At 36.3% G+C, this 17,379-nt stretch overlaps 1 protein-coding gene across 4 annotated transcripts in view; it reads right to left on the reverse strand.

Annotated features, from left to right (window-relative positions):
* Positions 1-17,379, reverse strand: part of VPS54 (vacuolar protein sorting 54 homolog (S. cerevisiae)) — a 102,345-nt gene extending 84,966 nt beyond the window's left edge. For all 4 annotated transcript variants that reach the window (XR_827307.1, XM_010863311.1, XM_010863310.1 and 1 more), the window contains exon 1: positions 17,356-17,379. The gene's annotated coding sequence lies outside the window, so the exon portion shown is untranslated. The remainder of the gene's footprint in view (positions 1-17,355) is intronic.

Here is a 17,379-nt window from a genome sequence, read left to right on the forward strand (position 1 = left end):
ATATAAGTATATAAACACTAGTATATACTATATACAGTATATTATATATACTATTATACTTTATTATAATTGTATTATATTATACTATATTATTACTATTCAGCCTTAAAAAAGAAAGAAATTCTGACGTTTGCTATAGCATGGATGAACCTTGACAATACTATGCGAAGTGAAATAAGCCAATCACAAAAAGATAAACGCTGTATGATTCCACTTACACAAAGTATATAAACAGTGAAATTCACTGAGACAGAAAGAATGTGGTTGTCAAGGGCCAGGGGTGGGAAACTAAGGAGTTGTTTAATATGTTATAATGTTTCAGTTATGCAAGATGAAAAAGTTCTGGAGATTGGCTCCACAACAATGTGAAATATACTTAACACTACTGAACTGCACACCTAAAAATTATTAAGATGGTAAATGTTATGTTACATATATTTTTACAATTTAAAAAAATGTCTAATAGAATTGCAAAATACTGAATGACATAAAAATGTTTGACATATACTGTTAAGTGGAAATAGGTCTTAAAGTAGTATGTCAGTATGATCCCAATTTTCTAATTTAAAATAAGCATATGTATTTCCAAAAAAAATGCACAGACATATACCACAATTTTAATAATGGTTACCTCCAAAGACAAAGTTACAAGACATTTTTATTCATTTGTGCTTTTTTGGAATTTTCCAAATGTTTTCCTATGAAAACTTATTACTCCATATATATATTAGTCAGGGTCTCCAGAGAAACAGACTCAGTAGCATATTTACAAGATAGTTAGTTATTTAAGGAATTGGCTCACCAACCTGATATGGAGGCCAAGAGAAGTCCCACCATCTGATTTCTGCAAACTAGAGAACCATGAAAGCCAAAGGTATAATTCAGTCTGAGGTCGAAGGCCTGAAATCCAGAAGGCCACTGGCATTAAGACCCGAGTCCAAAGGCTGTGAACCAAGAGCTCAGACGTGTGAGGGCCAGAGAAGATAAATGCCCCAGCTCAAGAGGAGAGAACAAATCACCCTCCTTTTCCTTTCTGTTTTATTCAGGCCTTCAAAGGATTAAATGATGATGAGGATGCCCGCCCACACTGGCAAAGGCAGGTATCTTTACTCAGTCCACTGAATCAAGTGCTAATTTCTTCCAAAACACCCTCAAAGACACACTTAGAAATAATGTTTTACCATCAATATGGGTATCCTTTAGCTCAGTCAAATTGACAGATAAAATTAACTATGACGCTTCATTAATCAGGAACAATGCTATTATTAAGCAGCAAAAGTTCAGGTTCAGCCTTATACCTACCTCCACTATAAATCTTTTCTAATGGCTATTAACCCTCAGAGGGCTTCCCTGGTGATTCAGTGGTAAAGAATCTGTCTGCCAGTGCAAGAGAAGCAAGTTCAATCCCTTGGTCAGGAAGATACCTTGGAGAAGGAAATGGCAACTCACTCCAGTATTCTTGCCTGGAAAACCTCATGGACAGAGAAACCAGGTGGGCTATACAGTCCATGAGGTCACAAAAAGAGTTGGACATGATTAGTAACTAAACAACAATAACCCTGAGAAAACTAGCCTTCCTTTGATCTAGGATACTTATGATCTATATCAGCAATTTACAAACTTTTTTGATCCTACAGCCCATCAGTTTAAAAAACTTTTTAAAAATCATCATTTATAAATTATATAGGGTACAACATGCATTATATTAATGCATGCAATATAAAATTATGCTAAATGAAAATTTTTTAAAGAAGGAAAACATTTAAAATAATTAATTGCTGGCAAAAAGGTACCTTTTTACTCTATTTTTAATAGATAGTACTGTGATTTCTATTGGTCACGTATTATGTGAGAGTTGGATAGAATGTGATGGATGTGATGTGATGTGATGGATGTGAAGAAAGCTGAGCACCAAAGAATTGATGCTTTTTAACTGTGGTGTTCGAGAAGACTCTTGAGAGTCCCTTGGACTGCAAGGAGATCCAACCAGTCCATCCTAAAGGAGATCAGTCCTGGGTGTTCATTGGAAGGACTGATGCTGAAGCTGAAACTCCAATATTTTGGCCACCTCATGTGAAGAGTTGACTCATTGGAAAAGACTCTGATGCTGAGAGGACTTGGGGGCAGGAGGAGAAGGGGATGACAGAAGATGAGATGGCTGGATGGCATTACCGACTCGATGCACAGGAGTTTGAGTGAACTCTGGGAGTTGGTGACAGACAGGGAGGCCTGGCAGGCTGCGATTCATGGGGTCGCAAAGAGTCGAACACGACTGAATGACTGAACTGAACTGAACTGAATGTGATTTCATTATGATTCATTATTATTAAAAATCTTGATTTAAACTTCATGAAATGGTAATTCAAAGGTTTGGCTCTGAGTTCAATTTATTTTTATACCTGATTTTAATGCTTGTTATTGGGGTAGGGGGAAGTATCTCACATATGAATGTAGAATCAAATGGAAGAAATCACTGATCACACTGCCTAAACTCTCTATTTTGAGATTTTTAAAACAAGGAAGAAAACTCCACTCTGGGCTTTTAAAGAGATCATCATTTAACAAAATAGCACAGTGATGGAATATTTCCAAACATCCATTTTTTAAAACAGATTTACAATAGCTTGAGTGTTTCTAAAAAATCAACTACTCTATTTTTTCACTATACTTTACATATAATATTTTATATATAAAACTTTTTTATTTAAAAACAAACAAAAATACCCTGTGGGGACAGATTTAATATGTCTGTCTGTCTGTGTCTGTGTATTTCATTCTGTCTGGTTACATATTATTGTCAAGTCACATGCCATTTCTGAAAAAAAAAAAAAATTAGCAAGTTTGGAATGCTTTTTCTTCTTGGTTAATAAAAACATACATAACATATTCTTGAGTTTAACACATTCTTGACAGCTCTTTTGTACTTTTAATATATGGCTATGGAAAAGCTTGTATTAAGAGTAGAAAAATCCAACTCTGTGCTTTGTTATTTACTGTGGTTCCATTATTAGTATTTATCCAAGATGTGACTATAGGAGTTATTGAACATTTTGTAAGAGTTGGTTTATTTAAAACTAGATAACATAATTTGTAAACCTAATTAACTACTCATAAAAGGCTATTACATCAGAAGGATAAACTAAGTGAAGGATACTACTGTTAATCCCTTGAGCTTACTCACTTATCTATATAATTGACTATCTGATAAATAAACATGTGGACTGATTGAAGATGTTGGTATCAAACTTCATAACAAATATTAGTAAAAGTCCACTTCTTTCTTCTTTAGATAAAAAATAAATATTCCTTAAGCTGCATGCAATTCGACAATGGAGTTTAGACTTAATCCACAAGACTGTGGTGAGCCATTATAGACTTAAGACACTGGTGTTGAATTGATGATACATCATTCCAAAAGAGTATTAGTAAGGAGGGCCAAGTACAGTATCTAAGGGGATTCCAACAACATTTCTGAAGAAAGAAAGATATAAAGAAAAGCTTGTGATAAAGAAGAGAAGGAATATCAAAGAAGGTAGAAGGAAAAAGGGAAGAAAAATCAGCTCAGAATTCACAAATAAAATATTAATACTAAGGGAAAAAACCTCCTTTACATTTGGCAATTAGGAAGTAACCACATCACATTGGGAAGCAATGTCAAGTCCAATAGCGGGGGTGGAAGCAGAATGCAGAGGTTGGAGTGAAATAGGTGAGGAAATTAACACACAAAGGTTATTGTTTCAAGAGACTCAATTATAAGATTACAAAACAGAATACATAGTACAATCTCATTTTGATACAAAACCGTATATACAATGTATGAAAAGGTATATGACAAAATGTTAATGATGGTAAATAGCAGGTTTTTCCTGATCATCGTATTTAAGTACTTCCTCCTCTTACCTTATCCCCCATCCAACACACACATCCTGGTTACTCTCTACTACTAGCCTTATGGTTTGTCATCTTTATAGTACTTTCTCAAATTATAACTGATTATTTAGCTGCTTATTTCCTGTCTTTCTCACTACATCATAAAATTATACTTGTTTCATTCATCTTTCTATACCACACCTATCATAGATGAATGTTCAATGAATGAATGAACAAATGAATATCATGGAAAAAGATGTAAGCACAAACAAGCCACTAATAATGTTTCTTATAAGTTCATGTTCAAAACAATCTAAAAATCTAAGTCAAAAATATGTTACCTTGTTTGTATAACATTACCTGACATCCTAAAATTTGATTCTAGATTTTTATCTTTCCTGTAACACAGTATAATATATTGGTTAAGAAAACTGACCATAAAGTGAGTTAGACCTCTGTCATTTATTAGTAGTGTGACCTTTGACAACTTTCTTACGCTGCTCTCAGTTTCCTCATTTGTAAAATGTGACAGCAACAGTGTCTTCCTCATAGCAATGTTTTAACATTTAAATGAAATATAATTTATATAATCTTTGTAAATCTTGGCACGTAGTAGACATTCAACAAATAATTGCACTACTACTATTTATCATCATAAACATCTTAAGCCTTAACATTTGGACTGTGCCATGCTAAGTCGCTTCAGTCGTGTCCAACTCTGTGTGATGCCATAGACAGCAGCCCACCAGGCTCCTCCGTCCCTAGGATTCTCCAGGCAAGAACACTGGAGTGGGTTGTCAGTTCCTTCTCCAATGCATGAAAGTGAAAAGTGAAACTGAAGTCGCTCAGTCATGTCCGACTCTTCGAGACCCCATGGACTGCAGCCTTCCAGGCTCCTCCGTCCATGGGTTTTGCCAGGCAAGAGTACTGGAGTGGGGTGCCATCGCCTTCTCCGTTGCCATACAAAGTTTTAAAATTAAAGTTTAGGATTCCAAACCTCCTCCATTGCTTCAGTGCCTCTAGTTTGAGGTGGAGGAAGCAAACCAATATGGGCAGATAGAATTTACTATCAGAAAAGTGGTCAAAGCAACAGTGGTCCTCAAAGCGATGCCAGTCAAAGGAAAGAAAAAAAAGAGTAGTGGAAAATAAAGATGAAACTTTAGCAATTTTTGATAAAATAAAAGCAAAACTGTTTGTGAGAAAGAAGAGGGATGATGAGGCACAGAAGCTAGAAAAACTATTTTTGGAAGACATTTAATAATGGTCAAAATTCAATCCATTGAAGTGGAGTGGATGAGATAGTTGGACTAGACTTTAAAAGATCATCTGTCTCAACTGTTTATCAATATATGAATCCTTTCTACTCAGGTTCTCTCTGCCTCCATTTGAAAACCGTCAGTAATGGAGAAGTGACTGCTTCAAAAGCAGATTACTACTACAAAGCAACTATAATGGTTTTAGGAAAAAAATATCTCTTGTAGTAAACAGAATCCCGCTTCCCTGAATTTTGCATCACCGTTCCTAGTTCAATCACATTACAGGAATAATAAATAATTCTAGTCACAGGAAAGTAACATTACAAAGGAAGAAAGTGCCGAAAAAGAGGGCTAATGAGAGCTCAGAGCAAGGAGCGGGGCAAATACACGTAAGAGGTGAGGGAGAAAGTGTCAGAAAAATCATCCTACAGAAGCCAAGGGAGAAGGGTCCAGAAGGAAAGTATGAACAGTAGTGTGAACATGCTGCAGAGAGAGGTCAAGGAGGTTTTTAACTTCAGAAAGGACGATGGATTAGAACAGTTTTAGGACAAAGTTTGGGGCAGAAACCATACCACAAGAGGTTAAGTAAATGATGAAGTAACAAAGGCAACAATATCAACATGTTTTTGGTGATGAAAGAAAAGCAATTAAGAGTTGAGCAAGAATTTTTTAGGCCATGGGAGACGAGCACATCTACAGGCAAACAGCAAGAAATCAACTGGAGGTGAGATTAAAAGAAATAAGAAAAAGTGGTGGAAAAAGGAGACGAGAGAGAAGGAAGAATTAGATTCTTAGGGGGATGGGATGGAATGGATGGAGAAGAGGAAGCAGAAAAGATACTGAATAGTTATACTCAGAGACTATGAGGTACCTTGGGCTACGCCCTACTTTGAGAAAAACAGGACTTTGTCAGGCAACAGTAAAAAAATGAGCAAGCTGATCCAGAAGAGTTGCCTTCCACACTACTCTTCTGCCTAATGCCCTTACTGATGATGTGCAGGGAGATCAGCTGGGACTTGGATGAACCTGGACTGCCTCACTCCCACCACTAGTTCTGAAAATTATCTGAAGTCCTAAGGTCAAAAGGGCAATGAAAATATGTTATCCATGAAATAAGGAAGGATGGCAGGGGAGAGGGAAGCAACAGAAAAACAATAATAATAACAATAATAATTACTAAACACTATATGGTCCATAATTGCTTAGTTTCATTTATATGATTTTGCCAGTCCTGCTAACAACCTTGCAAGAAAAACACTTCTGAATGAATCCATAAATGAATGAATCAGTGATCCCTATTCTGTGATAGAGAAACAGGTTCAAGAGTAACTTGGCTTCACACCATTTAGCTAGTTAGTTGTGAAGATGTGATTTGCACTCAGATCTTCTGATTCTAAATTCTATATCTCTGTCCCCAAAGCACCAATTATTAAGTCCATCTTATATTAAAAATAAATGGCAACAATAATTAATATCTTTGATAATTTTTAAGGACTATTTTTAGGGCAGTTTTCACTTCAAATAATTTTATAAAACTGAAATGGGTAGAAAATTATTACTTAAGGAAAAAGACACTATACATTTTCATTAGTATAATTTACCATTTTTCTAAGCAAAAGGGTAATTTCTGAGCTGCAATGAGGGATAAATATGTTACAATGGGTCACCAACATGAGAAGACAAGTACTTATTTATATGACAGCATTAATTGGTTAGTATTTTTTGAAAGCTCAAATCTTTATGTTTAATAGTTAGCTTCATTATTGAGATCACTGTAAGCAATAATATACATGATATATAATATTTTATAACTTAGCTACTTTAAAAATTATGATTAAACTAGACTCTGTCAGATGATAAATCTTACACAGTGGAGAAGTATATTATTTTCATTTTAGCTGAAGGAAAGAAGCTTAACTATACAATTAACCAGAAATTAGCTCTTAAAATTCCAAAAGTGTTGTTCCAAGTGTTTCTTAGAATATCACATATTTGAGATATTTTAAATTTACTATGATTAAAAAATAATCTCTAATAATTTTTATCAAATCTATCTTTGGTTGGACATTAGAGTGTTTTTTTTTTCCCTGCACATATCAGTATTTCTAAATTGAGGGAAATCAAGTTGAAACTAAAGAAACACAGAAAATAAGAACAGAGTTGTGCTAATCTAATTTGCTTTTTCCTTACACTCCCATTTGACATTTATGAGACCCTGTGCCGTGCAGGAAATTCTAAATATATGTGTTTCCTTAAGTTCCTTATTTACTTTTGATTTAGTGACAAAAAGGAACAATAAAAGAGAATCTTGTCTGGAAGGATAAGATATAAATATTTACAATATTAAATTTACATATTCTTAAATGGCTATAAAATAAAGTAATATTTAATGTGTGACATTCTTATTAGGAATAAAATCACAAATATCCTCAAAATACAATATAAATACATTTAAAAAATCTAGATGTTATTAAAAATAAAAACAATGTCTTTTTCCCCCAGCATCTATCATACAATATGCTAAAAAAAAAAAATACTATAGCAGCCACTGAAATTAAGGTTCATAAGCCTGGAACTGAATGATATAACTGTACTGTGAAAAATCTGTCTCTAATATATAAAAAGTTGAATGTAAACAAAATATAACTTGGATGCTTTATTTTACTCCTTTAGGGCATTGATATTACTGTATTACTAGTGAAATTTTGTCAGAGTGAATCAGATAAGAACATAGTATTCTATTCTTGGTGTCTTGGCCAAAGAGTAACAAATCCCAAAATCACTCATTCAAAGTTACTGGAGAATACAAATGTCTAAAATATGTAAATCAGTAGACACTTATTAACATGTCTACAAAAATAGTAAAATTAAAATAAACTCTATATAATCTACCCTACCTTGAAAGTAGTTGCTAAAAGGAAATTACTATTAATGTATTCTCAAGACGGAGAAGGCAATGGCACCCCACTCCAGTATTCTGGCCTGGAAAATCCCATGGATGGAGGAGCCTGGTGGGCTGCAGCCCATGGGGTCGCTAAGAGTCGGACACAACTGAGCGGCTTCACTTTCACTTTTTCACTTTCATGCATTGGAGAAGGAAATGGCAACCCACTCATTTGTTCTTGCCTGGAGAATCCCAGGAGCAGGAGAGCCTGGTGGGCTGATATCTATGGGGTCGCACGGAGTCGGACACGACTGAAGCGACTTAGCAGCAGCAGCGGCAGCAGTATTCTCAAGAAGGACAAAAATGACACTAGGATTTATCCACTGTTTAGGTTACCCTGCCTTGCTTTTTTCTAGAGTAAAAATAATCTAGTGTTAAGTCTATCTTTATTAGTAAACTATATATTTTATCTAGGTCCTTGAAGGGAAGGGTCTTCAAGTAATCTAAACAAGTATGTACTCTATAAAAAATAATAAAGATTATGCTGTTAAAAATTTTTTTAGAGAGAAAAATAAAGCAAAATAGCTAGAAATTCATCTGCAGTGAGTCAGTAAGTGATTCAAGAATGAAAATATTTAAATGTTAGTTTGAGGTATAAAGTAAGTAACTGTAACTATGGAGTTCATTAGTACTATAACCCCAAACCAACAATGAAATAGCATTTTAATGAATTACTGCTTGGTATTACCTCTATACCTTTCCCCACTGTTTGGGTCTCTTAGCCCAGTTCTGCCTTACAAGCTTCTCTGCTTAGCTTGGATCTCATGGTCAATAACTTCAACAGTCTCCCTTGCATGTTTAATTTTCTCCTTGCTCATCCATCTTCAATACAATCTGTCTTTGCTTTTGTTCCTGGCTGCAGAAGACAGCCAGAGAAAATTTATGTAAAACATGCAGATTATACATTTATGAGTTCCAATCTCAAATGAGGTTCTGCTCAGCAGTCCTTTCACTTATTTATCCTCAAGCACTTTGCTTTCCCAGTCCCCACAGTGTTTATAACAAACTTCATTACTTTAATGTTCCCTAGCTTACCTCCAATCTCATGCTCAAAAAGTAACTATCTACCACATATCAATAAAATTAAGTCCTCAGATATGACTTCTTCCATTCATACCCTGCTGCTAAGTAGCTTCAGTTGTGTCCAACTCTGTGCGACCCCACTGTACTGGAGTGGAGTGCCATTGCCTTCTCTATTCATACCCTAACATACCTAATTCTCACCTATACACAACTCCTAAACTTTCTGAGTACAGTAAAAGATGTCTACTCTTTTCCAGAGCCAATCCCCAAACTGCTGTTCTTGATCTCATCTTTCTCCACTCCAAGACCTTGATCTATGAATTATTTCCTGACTCTCCTATTGTCAATTTCATCAATTCATCAAAAAAAAAAAAAAAAAGTCAAGTACTAAAGTTCTTTCCTTCAGCTCTATCTATTCAAGCTAATTCGTCTTCTCTCTCTTCCCTGGCAAACCTCTATTCTCTTTCTTGTCTACCTCCTTAGCAATCCATCTTTCATCTTCACTACTTACTTGGCTCTGGAAAAGGTGAGAAATGACTTGATTTCTAAATTCAGTTGCTTATATTCAGCATTCCTGCTCTCACTGCTCTCAAAAGTCAGCGAAGATAATAAATGTAGACAGAATGAAAGAATTAGAAATATCACTATTTGTAATGCTCCAATGCAATGGCTGATCCAAGCAAAGGTTATTAACGGGGATGCTAAAACCATAAGTTTAAAAGATTGTTAGGAACATGATATTTACATGGCCACAAAGTATCACAAAGTCAATCATGTATTAAACAGTAGAGATCTGTCAGTTCTTACCAAATGATCAAGCTGGAGTCACCAACAGAGGACAGCCTGGTATTAGGTGTCTCCTAATGTGATAAAGTGATAGGTATATATATATCACCTGTTTTGTATTCTCATCAGAAATATTCTATCAGAATCGAATCATTAAAAAAAAAGACTAATTCAGAATATGGAGGACAAACACCTCCACTCTTCAAACGCTAAACCCAAGAAGAAAGGGAGACAATGAGACTAGTCCAGACTGAGAAAGACTGAAGAGACACAGAAGCCAAATGCAACGTATGACTCTTGACCGAATCTTGCACTAAAGGGAGAAAAAAATTTATAAAGAATTTTGGAACGAATAGGAGAATTTAAGTATGGACCATATGTTGAATAATGTTATTGAGCAATTGTTGATATTACTAGGTATCATGATGGTATTGTGGTTATATAAGAGAATGTCCCTGTAACTGGGAAATACATGCTTAAGTATTAAGAATGAAGCATTGTAATATCCATATCCTGTTACCAGGTTTGGCAAAAGGTGTGTGTGTTCATTCTACTATTCTTTTGACTTTTTTGTGAGTTTAAAACTTTTCAGTAATAATAATATGAATCAATGGACCAATGAAGGCTTACTAAGAACTGAAGATAAGCAGAAACGAGTCAGATAGATGAAGGGGGAAAAGAGTGTGATAAGGAGAACCCTTCAGGAATACGGAATAGTAAGTACAAGAGTTTGGAGGGAAGAGAGAGCCTACTGTTAGAAATCACAAGTAATTCAATCTGTTTATTTAAGGGGAACAGGGAGTTGTGGAGAGTCACTAGACTCGAGAGATAAATTGGGAAAAGAACTTAAATGAATTTATAAATTTGCTAAAGCAATAAGGAATATGGATTTCATCATGAGGATAAAAGAAAATCACAGAAATAAATTAACTGAGGAACGATATAATCAAATTTTCCCTTAAGAAAGATCACTGATTGTAACACTAAAAATGGACTGGAGAGGACTAAGACTAGAAGAGATGAAATAGGAAAGTTGTAATAATGTAGGTGAGAGATGACAACAGCCTCAACTCAGATAACAGTACAGAAGATGGAGAAAACTAGACAGATTTCATATTTTCTCTAACTGCTTGTCAGTAGTCCATACCCAAATTTGTAACTGCTTACTGGGCGTATCTTTACCTGCAACTCTCAGAGACACCTAAAATTCAAGACATCCAAAACTTAAATTCACTATCTTCATCCACCCTTCTCTACCTTCCTTCTCTATCTAGCTTACCAAGCTAATGACAAATAGGGCCAATTTAACTCTTTGACCTCTCTACAATCTTCAATTTCCACACCAATTCTACTCTTAATCAGAAATCCAGCCCTTGCTCTCCATTCCAACTGACACTGCTATAGCTTAGGATTTTATTTAGCCAAACTGAAAAAGAAAACAAAACAAACCAGGTCACAAACTTTCTTGATAACTATTATGATTTCAAAATTATTCACTCCATAGGAGAAAAAACATTATAAAACATGACATATTACCACAATATTCATACACAAACACCCAATCTCTGAACTTAGTTTTAATCAAAAAGCTAACTAATTGAATATAAATTATTCAAATCAGTAGCATTTATGACATGAAAATTTGCCCCCACTCTCTACAATCTGATTTTTTTTTGTTTTTTGTTTTTGGCCATACCAGCTGTGGCTTGCAGGATCTCAGTTCCCCAATAACTGAACCCGGGTCACAGCAATGAAAGCCTGGAATTCTAACCACTAGACCACCAGGGAACCCCCTACAATTTTTTAAGTTCACCATGAAGTGAAAGTGAGAGGGAAGTCGCTCAGTCATGTCCGACTCTTTGCGACCCCATGGACTACAGCCTGCCAGGCTCCTCCATCCATGGGATTTTCCAGGCAAGAATACTGAAGTGGGTTCCCATTAAAGTTCACCATACTTTTTAAAAAATCCTACCAATACCACAACATGACTTATTTTGAATACTATCTCCAACCATTCTACCCTCATGCTGTCCAAAAAAATCTCACTGGATAGCTGGAACTCTGTTTTATCTGCAGTTTTACTTTTGTATGATTGTGAAGGAAAACTGACCAGTTTAACAAAATTCTAAGATTACATTTCTCCCCATTCATTTCAAGTATTTCAGTTAATCCAACTCTAAATGCACAACAATGAACTACCAAACATACAGAAAAATCAAAACATTTCTTTATTGTATAAAAAAAGATGCTGAAAAATAATAAAGAAACAAATCTAGAAATAAATGAGATTTTACAAATAGTGGATAGGTTTAAAACCCCTATGTCTTCAATTGAATCCTCACATGTGAAGAGCAATTACCAGTGGTAGAAAAATTCTTCTAGAAAAAAGGAAGGCATGAATAATAAATGAAGGCAGAAGGGATTATTCCTAATAAGGGAAATGATCCAGGATAACTATAGTTTACCCTTGGTAAGGTCAAAACTCTTTGTATAAGGCACTTCTGAAGTTTTTAATTCTTAAATTATACATTTTTTATGGCTTTTCAAACAGCATATTTTGAAAACAAGGTAATCTTTCCTTGATAACTCAATTTCACCATGTTAATAATCTGTCTTATATTATGTTGTAATGGTGATGCCCTCAGGTGCTACTGAAGGAAGTCAGTCTGCCCCTAGGTCAAAGAGCTTCAAATTATGGTGATAATACTAGCTCCAATATTTTGGCCACCTGATGTGAAGAACTGACTCTTTGAAAAAGACCCTGATGCTGGGAGATTGAAAGCAGGAAGAGAAGGGGATGACAGAGGATGAGATGGTTGAATGGCATCACCAAATCGATGGACCTGAGTCTGAGCAAACTCAGGGAGCTGGTGATTGATGGGGAAGCCTGGCGAGCTGCAGTCCATGGGCCTGCCAAGAGTCAGACATGACTGAGTGACTGAACTGAACTGACTAGTTCTTTCACTAGTTTGTTATCAATATATTTTTAGAACTCTCTTCTCCCTAGAGAGGTTTTCAGCAGTTACTTCTCTGCCTTGCTTTCTGTATTCTTGCTTCAGCAACATCTATATCCCTTTCTAATTTGAATCCTCTGAAACAAGTAACTCTTTTTTTTTATTAATTGAAGCATAATTAACATGCAACATTATACTAGTTTCAGGTACAGTAACTAACTCATATAGTATTTTATAGCTGACATAGCATCTTAACATATTACCTCATTTAATTCTCACAATAACTTTAAAATACCAAAATTACTGCTATTCCTACCTTATAGATGAGAAAACTGAGGCTCAGAAAGATTGGGTAATTTATCTAATAAAGTCATAAGGCTGGTAAATAACAAAAGTGATTCCAACTTTTCAATCTCCTTTCATCACCAAATTAAACTTGCTACAAAGAAATTAAATAAGAGTCAAAAGTGAGGCCTAGGACTTCCCTGGTGGTATTGTGGTAAAGTGGGCTTCCCCAGTGGCTCAGATGTTAAAGAACCTGCCTACAATGCAGGAGATCCAGGTTCGAGCCCTAAGTCAGGAAGAACCCTGGAGAAGGGAACGGCTATCCACTCTAGTATTCTCGCCAGAAGAATCCCATGGACACAGAAGCCTAGCAGGCTACAGTCCATGGGGTGGCAAAGAGTCAGACAGGACTGAATGACTAACACTTTCACTTTTTACTCTCACTGTGGTAAAGAAACTGCCTGTCAATGCAGGGGCCACCAGTTCGATCCCTGGTCCGGGAGGATCTCACATGCCTTTGGGGCAACTAAGCCCATGCTCCACAACTACTGAGCCCATATTCTGCAACTACTGAAGCCTGTTCACATAGAGCCTAAGCTCCACAATAAGAGAAGCCACTGCAGTGAAAAGCCTGCGAACTACAATGAAGAGTAGAACTGCTCACTGCAACTAGAGAAAGCCTGCATGCAGCAATCAAGACTAGCACAACCAAAAAGAAATAATTTTTTCAAAAAGCGGGGCCAATAAGAAAAAAAGATGAGATTCATGAGTAAGCTTTGAATTTTTCTATATCATAATATACATTATTAATTAATTAAAACACAGCTTACTTCTCTTCCTTGGCAGTTGAAGCTACCAGAAAAAAAAATAATCTAGGTAAAGAAAACACTATTTATCTATTTTAAATTCAAAAACCTATGTACCAGTAATGAACAATTCAAAACATAATAGCTCAAATCTGCAATAAAATAAGGCTGCCATTTTCAGAAAGAAAATCAATTCTTTTACTTCAGATTTGAAGACAACTAAGCAGACTAAAAAAGTATCTGCATTATGTCACAGATTCTTCCCTCACTGCCTCCTCTTGCAAAGAGAGAGAATTGCCAGAGGACCTAAAGTTTAACCTTACCCACCAAACAGAGCCCAATGAGAATATTTTCCCATCTGGTGGAAGTCAGGAACATTAGCTCAGGCCCTTACCAGAATCATGCAAACCACAGGATTAGAACATTACTGATATTTAGGGTCAGATAATTCTTTGTTGTGTGTGTCAGGAGGTTGGGGGGAGGCAGGGTGGAATGGGATATGTCTTGCACATTATAAGATATTTAGCAACATCCCTGGCTAGAGGCCAACAGTATCCAACCCTCAGCTGTGAAATGAAAAATGTCTTTGGACATTTCCAAATATCCCTCGGAGGGCAAAACTGCCCCTCTTTGAGAACCACTGATTTAAAAGTTAGGGTCCTAGGTCTTGAAAAAAAGAGGCCTCCAACCAGCCCTGTATAATTTTTTTTTAATTGTGTTTCTAAAATGTGGATTTTTAAAAAATTAAGATGGTAACAGTACAAAAAGATACCTAAATAATATATATGCTATCTTCCTTTAGCTTAAAGCATTTTATAGGATTTTGTAATATGAATCACATGTATCGTCCCCTTCCTCCCTCCATCCCAAAGATGGGGAAATGTCCAGTTCTCTCACTACTCTGCTAGTAAAATGTCAAATACATACATCCATATGTACGTACATACTTATACATAAGATCTTAACAGTTCTAACTCGCAAATCCCCATTTCTTGCTTTACATGGTAACACTGTGGTTCTTAAATCATGTGCCCTAGAGATTCAAGCTTCCACTCCAGATTTCCTCATCTGGTTCCTGCCATCTATTTGTGAAGGAAGTAGAAGTAAGCAGATGACCTTTAAGATCTTTTCAACTCTAATATCCAATGGCAAAAACACTCCTTCAACTTTTACTTACTGACTCCCAGCTGACTAAACCACCTCCTCAGATCACTGAAGTCATTCATGCTAACTTTTCTTTCTCCAGTAGTAATCTATGATGAATACAACCAAACAGGATGTCAACTGTTTAAAATATCACTTTTTAATACCAGTGATCAGTTGATTATTGCCTGACTCAAACTATTTTAAACGTGGAAATTAATTTTAAAAGAAAAATTTTTCAGGGAGTAATACTGTATATATGAGTGAACCATAACAGGCAAATATTGAGATGGAAAGTAGATTAGTGGTTGCCTATGTCCGGGGGTAGGGTGGAGTGGGGAGAATGGGGAGTAACTGCTAATGGGCAGAGGTTTCTTTTTGGGGTGATGAAAATGTTCTAAAATTAGATTATGGTAATGGTTGCACAACTATGTAAATTACCTAAAAATGGACGAATTTAACACTTTAAATAAGTGTACCCTACTCAATAAATATTGTAAAAAGCTTAAAGCAGAAAAAGAATTTTAATCAATTCTTATTGATAGGAAAGGAATGTGATTAAGAACAAATTCTGCAAAGTTTCCCATTTCAAGAGTTGTGTAAGATTTGATTTTAATTCTGACATAAAAACTTAATACCTATCCAGAAATTAACTTTTCCAGAAAATAAATACAAATTTAATCATCTTTTCCTAATAAACTCTGGATAACTTAAATGCAATGAAAAACATTTCAGAAAGCCAAATGTTAGGGTAACAATACCTCTCTGCGGCTGCTGCTAAGTCGTTTCAGTCGTGTCCAACTCTGTGCGACCCCATAGACAGCAGCCCACCAGGCTCCCCTGTCCCTGGGATTCTCCAGGCAAGAACACTGGAGTGGGTTGCCATTTCCTTCTCCAATGCATGAAAGTGAAAAGTCAAAACCTCTCTAAAACCAAAATATATTAATATCATCATCAACAACAGAACAAAGACAGTCTTTACAGTTTTGTTGTAGTTCACTCTTTGTAAAGAAAACCATAGAGATATTTTTAATTTCTTTTAAAAGTGATCCTCAGGTTGTAATGTCTGTCCTGATAACGCAATAATTCTAAAATTAAGACAGTATCATTTTAAAATAGCCAAATCACAATAAAATCGCAAACATCTAATCCCTTAGACCATAACTATCAAGCACCCAAAATTTGCACACATTGATTTTTATCAAAACCTATCATAAGCAATGATGACAACTATGAACAATCAAGTAATACCTATTTCCAGGAAATCAGAATCTGACTGCAATCAAACAAATCCCATCATTCCATCTTAGAAGTCATTAAGGCTCTCAAGCTACTTTTCCAAATAGAACATCAGATATAAAAGTCAACCTGAATGTCCGTCAAAATCTGCAATTTAAGTTACCACAATAACATTTTTCAGTACACTATCATGACTCACTTGCCTTTTTAAAGCATTTACTATTAAGACTGCCCTGGGGTTTGACAAATCAGACACAGAACCAATTAAAAATAAAACACAAAAACATTCCAACTGAATTCTTCGAAAGTAAAGAGAGCCTAAATAAAGATCAAAATAAATCTAGTTAATGGGGAACTCTTAAAAACAAACTGCAACCCGGGTCAGCCAAAATTCTAAAAATACCATCCCAAACTCAGCACATGGACAGACCAAGTGTTAATCATAATGGGCAGGCAAAAGTTCCCCTGTCAACAACAGGAGAGCAGGTAAGGCCTGCCTTTGTATCAATGCAGAGACGGGAAGATGTATAACTGAAGAAAATTAACTACTGAACAAAATGATTGCGAGCTAAACTGCCAAACTGCAAAACACCGAGTTATTTTCTGGGCTGGCCATCTCCAGGAAGAAAAAATGACTTTTTAAATTTAAATTATTCCAGTAGGATCAAAAAGCAGGTTAAGGGCCCGGCTAGAAAAAGAAAGGGAAAGTTTGGGGGCAGCGTCTAAGGAGGGTGGTGGAAGTTCCACAGCCGAAATACCAAGAGGGGCGAGAGGGGCGAGAGCGGCGAGAGCGGCGTCGCAGCCGCGGGCTAGGGGCGAAGAGTACAGCTGCCGGCCCGGATCCCGGCGGGAGAGTGAGAAGGAAGAGGAGGAGGTGGTGGCCGGGAGGAATGGAAGCTTCGGCGCTGGTCAGTTGTGACCGAAACTCCGCCGGCTTGGGCCTGGGAGGAGACAGAGGGGGTGGGGTCTCTGTCCTCCCTCCACGGCAAGTCGGGGCGAGAGTGGGCCGCGAAGCGCTGGGGGCCGCGTGGGGCCGGCCCGACACCTACCTGCGGGTCCCGGGCAGCCGCCCT

This window comes from Bison bison, unplaced genomic scaffold, assembly GCF_000754665.1.
Source record: "Bison bison bison isolate TAMUID 2011002044 unplaced genomic scaffold, Bison_UMD1.0 scf7180017864489, whole genome shotgun sequence".
Classification (NCBI taxonomy): domain Eukaryota; kingdom Metazoa; phylum Chordata; class Mammalia; order Artiodactyla; family Bovidae; genus Bison; species Bison bison.